Below are 7,500 nucleotides of genomic sequence, written 5' to 3' on the forward strand. Positions count from 1 at the left end.
TAGTTCGTTTATGAAACAAAAGGAGCAATTTCGATTTTTTTAAATAAGGCAAAATATGGTCTGACATTTTCACAGTTAGAAGATTATTACTGTATAGACACTGAAAAATATTTTTGGTGGATAAGATCGCTGATTTGGCTTCACAATATTTTTTTAAAAATAGGTCTATGGGACTTAACAGTGGAGCTGCTCTTCGATAGGAACGCAACCACTTGGGGCGCTGGTTTTCACTTTCCCTCCCTATAGCTTACCAACTCTGCACTGTAGACCCTAACTGGCTATTTATATTTTTCTGTGAAATAAGCAAATGTATTTGTTCAACTTTATGAAGCAGAATTACGCACTAGGCTACTTGGAACATAACACATTTGACAAAGGACAGATGTTATAGTGACAAAATATTAACTTTCAGGGTTTGATGTCTTGTGTGTTTCGTTCATGTCAGTGACTGACGCGAGAGAAGCGGGGTCTGTGTTGCGTTGCGTTAATTTATTTTCAATTGGGCATGCCGTGCCGTGTCGTCCACAGCTCAGTTCTGACAAAGCCGAATTTACTCCTTTTGAAACAATGAGTACACGCGTTTGTATGGTTATATTGCTTGACAGTGGGGATCCCAAGCAGCTTTCAGCCATAAGGCTACTTTGAGAACATTTCCTAATTCACCCGACACTAATATTCAAAATGTTGAAAACTATTCGGCATAGCCTATTAACTGACCACCCGATTCACATTGACTGGGGGGCAGGGGGGCCATCAGCCCTGCCCCCAACAAATCACACCATCCCACCAGCTGTGACAGCTTAATAGAAGTCAAGAGGACTCCTAACTCACAGACCTATTCACAAACCGGTTTTGTGGCATTTCTCCTGTTTTGAAATCCTATGCAGAGCTTCCAATCATGAGGAAGCAATTTTGCATTGCAGGCATAACTAACATGCAATAACGCCACCAACAACAACCAAAACTAGGCTACTCATTGTCAACATGTAAATTAAATGTAACATTATTGTGAATCAAATTAAAATGTTCTTTTTTGCAAACGTAGGCATAGGCATAGTAGGCCTAACAGATTAATTTAATAATGTTACAAAGATACTACATCAATCCGTATGTTTCATTAGGCTACAGGCTATTTGTTTTGCCTTACTCTTGATTCATTTAGGCCTTTTTATTCATATTCATCATCTTCTGTGCTTATAGCGCAGCATTCTCAGACCTGTCACCTGCCACTCATCGTAAGGGAGGTGTTTGGAATCATTCCCGCGTTACAATCATCAGCCAATCAAGGTGGTCACTTCAGTCAAGCTCGTGCATGAGTAATAACGTCATCCATAGCAACGAAGACTCACTCACTCTTAAGGCCCGTAGGCCTACACACCAGATACGATACGAAATAACAGTGCGAAAATGCGAAAAATTCGTGTGCGAAATTTTCGCACTCAAAGTGTACACACCAAGTCCGATGCGATTATTTTAATATTTCGCATTCTATTTCGCATTCACGTCACGCAGGTTCACACAGCGACTTTCAGTAAGCAGGGAGAACTCATAAAATCATTAAGATTTGAAACAGATTATAGCTTTGATCATTCATGGAACCGTGTAGGCCTATTGGCTTGAGAGGTGCTGGGGAAATTAAAGCTTACGGCCATCCTTCCCATCCCTTGTCTATTCTACTTGTGCTATTGTGATAATTGTGCAGTCGAACCAACTGACGGAACACATAAGTTGGTTGGGCTCATTTTTTTTCTGCTCATCGTTCTATTGTATTCAATGGAACCCTGCAAAATCATTATTTGGGTCGGTTCTAAATTGACAGGGTCAGTCGGGTTACGGCAAACGAAAATATTTTTAAGGATGGCCTGGCAGTGTTTTTTTGCGCGTCTGCAGAAGCCAAATATGAATGTAATTCTGCGGCATAAAGCAGATGTATTTGTTTATTGTACAGAAAAATAAAAATGACATGTCAAGCAGTCAATTGACTACATTGCAGTCAAAGTAGGGCAAATTAATTTACGAAACCAAGACGTGGGTCATAGTTGTCTAAGCCTCTATTGCGTAGCCTGTTAAAAACGTCGCCAGATAGTATTAAATCGGCAACAACATTGTTTTCTGCAGAAGCCTACCCAAGGCTACAGATTAATTCTGAACAGTTATATCTCTACTGGCTCAATTATCACACCACTGTTTTGATTTGCGTAGCTGCGTTACCCCCAACACTGACAATAATGTAGACAGCAAATTTCGATTTCGATTTTCGTTACCACCGTGTAGTCAAGCCTTAAGACATACCCAAGTAGCCTAAATCGAGGTAATGATTAATTATGCATGATTTATTTTGTTATTGAATTCGTAGGCTGGGATTACTCTCGCAAGTCTCCTGCTTTTTCAGAAGGGGCGGCAGGCAGAGCGATGTACAGTGGCAGAGCGACGCACAGTGGCTGAAAGTGGTACTAAAGCTTCACGCAGCTTCACGCCTCGAAAAGGCCAAACTACCAAAATCTACATATTTTACTATCACAATTTCTATCAATAGGCCTTCCTTATTTGGCGTACTGACTAGACATTATAGGTTAGGTTAGGGATATCTATAGTAAGTTAGGTTGGGATGTCTGCTATACATTGTTGACATTACTGTTAAAATGCACTTCCAGTATAGTGAGTATTGACAAAACCGGTTATCGTTTTTATGTTGAGGCGGTGGGGGTGTTGTTGGCAGCTGCTGAAAGTAGCTAATAAAGTAACTAAGTTACTTTTTAAAGGAGTAATCAGTAATCAGATTACTTTTTCAAGGTAACTGTGGCAACACTGGTGAGCATACAGGTTAGCCTGGCATCTGGACTCTGAAGAAATACAGGAATTTTACAAAATCTGTTCAGCTTTTTGAATCATTTAGTTTGTTTTCATTGAGTTTCTCATGTTCAATAAACAGAACATCCCCAAACAAGCCTGACTCCTGAGCTTGACTCCTGAGAGAGAGAGAGAGAGAGATTGATTATTTTTGCAGTGATTCCATGCTCATAACTGAAGTAGATTCATGTTGTATTAATAACAGGGTTAATTGCAGGTTACGCACAATACACCCCTCAGTGAATGTGTGTAAATGTTAATATAGTTACATCTATCATAATCATCTACACCTTTTCATTGACAAACCTGCACTTTTCTACTCAACCACCAGGGGTGGCTTGAAAATAGTTTGTTTCCCACTACCAATGTCTTACTTCCACCAAGCACGTGAGGATGGACTGTGTCCCCAATCGCAATACCTAACAAAAATGTTTAAAATGTTAAACTTTTCATTAAAGGTTTCTTCTATTCACATTGACATTTGTCTCTCGATAAACTAGGGCGAATCCTACCTCCTTCTGTGTTCCTAGTCCACAAGTTTGCTATAAGCGCAAAGATTATAAGCACCTTATGATTCCAAAAGTTTCCAAGACTTGAGGAGTCAAAATCAGGCTTCTTTTTTTCCGAAATCACAACAAATATTTTTGGGGAGCTTAGGAAAAAAAACTTGTCACTTAAGTATCAACTTATAATCTCCAGACAGTTTTCTCTTAAGTATCAATTTATAATCTCCAGACAGTTTTCTCTTAAGTGCTACTACAGTGTGACACGTTTTATTGCTTTGAATGAGCTGAGTTATGACAACGTGCAATAAGTGTAATAAGCGTGTACTTACTCAGTTCTTTACTCAGTTCAGAGCAACACCATGTCTTAATTCTGGTTAAGGTTTTCAGAGTGCAGCTCTGTATCTCTCCTCTCCCCCTAGTCCCAGCCTTATCCCTGCCTGCCTGTCTGTCTGTCTGCCTGCCTGCCTGTCTGTCTATCTGCCTGCCTGTCTGCCTGTCTATCTGTCTGCCTGCCTGTCTGCCTCTCTGTCTGCCTGCCTGTCTGCCTGCCTGCCTGCCTGTCTGTCCCCCCCCGGTGTCCCTGTCCAGTCCGAGGCCCTGATGAGGTTAATGGTGTGTCTCCCTGCATGGCCCATGCTTCAAAGGCGCCGCCCAAACACCAGCTGGCCCATGGCCCTCTGGAGCCGACCAGTTGGACCGGCGAGCGGGCAGGCATCGGGCAGCAGGCATCGGGCATCGGGCAGCAGACGGGTGGTGGGCATGCAACATTAGTTTGGTTGAGGTAGCCTCCAGCCATGGCCAGCCATCACATCTTTTCATTATCCCTCGTTACATCCATTCTCCTATCCATCTCTCTCTATCCCTCTATCTTTCCCTCCCTCTCTCTTTTGATACTTCTCTTAATTCCTCCTTTTCTGCCTCTTTCTCGTTCCTCCCTCTTGCTCTCCTTGTGTTCTCTCCATTCCTCTGTTGCATCTTCCCTCTCTCCTCCCTCCACTCCTTATCACCATATCTCTCTGTTGCATCCTCTCAACATTTGTTCTATCCTTTCTTCTCATTCCACACACACACTCCTCTCCCTCCCTCACCATCTCTCTCTCTCCACAATCCCTCCATCACTCCCTCTTTCCATCTCTCCTTCCACACTCTCTCCATCCCTCCATCTCTCTGCATCCCCTCATCATCCATCTCTGTTTCCTGATGGCTTCCCGTCCTCTCCCCAGCTATGATGTGTGTGTGTGTGTGTGTGTGTGTGTCTGTGTGTGTGTGGAGATGATGACATCTCTGACCGCAGCAGGACCGCCACTGCCTCCGCTCCTCTCTCCCCACGGAAGGGCACGCTTCAGCTCAGAGGTCAGGGGAGCCCATGGAGACAGAGAGAGGGGGTGAGTAGAGAGAGAGAGAGAGAGGGAGAGAAGGAGAGAAAGAGAGAGGCAGAGAAGGAGAGAAAAAGAGAGACAGAGAGGTGGCAAAGAGAGAGAGAGGCAGAGAAGGAGAAAGGGAGAGATAGAGGGAGAGAGGCAGAGAAGGAGAGAAAGAGAGAGAGAGGCAGAGAAGGAGAGAGAGAGGCTAGAAAAGGAGATATAGTGAGAAATAAATAGCGAAACAGAGAGGCCAACACAGGGCATGAGGCTTGGTCATCACATGGTTGCTAATGGAGACCAACTGATGAGCTCAGGGTCAAGATTTTCATGTAACGTCAAAGTTCTTTGAAACACACACCATTAAAACTCCAGATAATCAGCTTGATGATATGTCCATGTACAGTACATGTAAAGACACAGCAGCCTGTACACAAAGTGTGTGAGTGAGTGAGTGAGTGAGTGAGTGAGTGTGTGTGTGTGTGTGTGTGTGTGTGTGTGTGTGTGCGTGTGTGCATGTGCCAGAGAGAAGGAGAGATGATCGGGTGTCCAGATGAAGAGGTATGTGTGTGTGTGTGTGTGTGTGTGATAAAATCTCTTTGATGGCGTGCCGTATCTCTGTAGCCCTTGATGGCCCTGGGCTGTTGAATACAGCCCCAGCCCTGTCTCCAACTCTGGAGTTATTAAATCAAACACTTCCTGTTCTCCCAGGATCAGATATCGCTCTCCAATCACCTCCCTCCTCTCCATCCGTGCCTCCCCACCTACCTTCCCACCTCCCCCTCTCTGTGCACCTCCCTCCCCTTCCCACCTCCCCCTCTCTGTGCACCTCCCTCCCCTTCCCACCTCCCCCTCTCTGTGCACCTCCCTCCCCTTCCCACCTCCCCCTCTCTGTGCACCTCCCTCCCCTTCCCACCTCCCCCTCTCTCTGCACCTCCCTCCAGGGCATCCTGGCTCTGCTCAGCGGAGAGGAGAGGAGAGGGAGAGGGGGAGAGAGAATCTCCAGAGAGGGGCCTTTGGATGAGATTATTACCCAGCTGTCCCAACTCTGCCATCCACCTCTCACACTGACTGACAGCTATTGTATGGGCAGGAGAGAGAGAGAGAGAGAGAGAGAGAGAGAGAGAGAGAGAGAGAGAGAGAGAGAGAAAGAGAGAGAGAGAGAGAGAGAAAGTTCATCAGAGTTCCAGTAACAGAACTTCCCCAAGGTGACAGTCATTTATTATTAATACATCTTGTTTTGTTTTTTTAATTTGAGATAAATGTTTTTTTTTTAAGTATTTGCACCAAAGGTGGACTAAAGCAGAAATGAGTGCTATGAATATATTCCAGCAGACAACACGGTCATGGAGGCACTGAGCATTTGATTCCAAATCTCTTTTGGGAAATCAAAATAAATATTTGTTAGTTAACATCAGAAGCTCAAAGGACCCTTACTAACCCCAGATCAGCTCCACAGGCTGACGCTGTCTGGGTCCATGTGAACAGATGGATTACTCTGCTCCTCCAACGCCATTGTGTGTGTGTGTGTGTGTGTGTGTGTGTGTGTGTGTGTGTGTGTGTCTGTCTGCCTGCCTGCCTGCCTGCCTCTGTTGTTCCTCCAACGCCATTCTTACAATCTCAAGAATCTCCCTTGTCCTTTCAACAAGGCCACTCGTCTGTCGCTTCACAAATGGAATAAAGTACAAGGCTAATACAATGCCCAAATTCCCCCGGACAGATGAAATAAGATTTAAAAAATGTCATTTGCATTGCAGGAGAGAGCAGGATTAAATATTTCATCCAGAGCAGCTCTGGATGTCGGGGGCTGAGCTGAGCTTGGGGAAGCCCCAGTGGTGGGCTGGTGAGTGGGTTACTCCTGTCTTCGCTGCCCCCAGCGGGGCCTTTGGATCCAGATGCAACATGACATCCTCTTACCTTAACAGGCTGCATCACAGGGCTAAATGAGCATTTATGAAACATACTCAGTACTTAGCGTTCAATTGCCTTAGTCTCTCAGCATTGTAAGAGCATCTCCTCTCTCTCTCTCTCTCTCTCTCTCTCTCTCTCTCTCTCTCTCTCTCTCTCTCTCTCTCTCTCTCTCTCTCTCTCGCGTGTGTGTTTGTGTGTGTGCGTGTGTGTTACGGAGGGCTTGTACAACAAGTGCAGAGGGTTGAGCATTGGGCATGCCAAACAACAAACACGCAAACAAATTACAAACAATTACATCACGTAAACTCTATATAAATTCATAGTTGCTATGCAACACCTATAAGGATGCCTCTGAGAGGGCTAGATAGATAGATAGATAGATAGATAGATACTTGATATATAGATAGATAATTGATCCCCAAGGGGAAATTCAAGTTCATAACGGTCCAAGGCAATACATTCATTCATAACAGTCTAAGGCAATAAACAGCATGTTTACAGAGCATGTCTGTGTTGTTGTTTGTTCCTCTCAGCATGGCTCTCTGTTTGAGGGCAGGTGTTCTATTGGAGAACGTTCTCTCCTTCAAGGAACGTTCTCCCTCCACATGCCCTTGACCATCCGGTTCCCTGTAGAGGGATGCACATAGTTGGTCGCATCTTACAGTATGCTGAGAGCATTCCACATCCTATATATACTTATATACTTATATACATCACTGGGATGTTACACAGCCTGATCACAGCCCTGCATACGTGCAGACGCCCATACAGTAAGACCATGCCAATGGAAAAACAGTGTTTTTATTAGGAACCATTCAAGTTTATGGTCATGCATATCAGAGGCCTTACAACATAGTGTGCACAGTCTAGAG

At 44.6% G+C, this 7,500-nt stretch overlaps 1 long non-coding RNA gene across 1 annotated transcript in view; it reads left to right on the forward strand.

Moving 5' to 3' along the window:
- LOC121696291 overlaps positions 1-7,195 on the forward strand; it is a 23,167-nt gene extending 15,972 nt beyond the window's left edge. Inside the window, exon 4 of the long non-coding RNA XR_006026281.1 lies at positions 7,185-7,195. This is a non-coding gene — a long non-coding RNA (uncharacterized LOC121696291). The remainder of the gene's footprint in view (positions 1-7,184) is intronic.
- The last annotated feature ends 305 nt before the right edge of the window (positions 7,196-7,500 follow it).

The sequence above is a fragment of the Alosa sapidissima genome, chromosome 21 (genome assembly GCF_018492685.1).
Source record: "Alosa sapidissima isolate fAloSap1 chromosome 21, fAloSap1.pri, whole genome shotgun sequence".
Lineage (NCBI taxonomy): Eukaryota > Metazoa > Chordata > Actinopteri > Clupeiformes > Clupeidae > Alosa > Alosa sapidissima.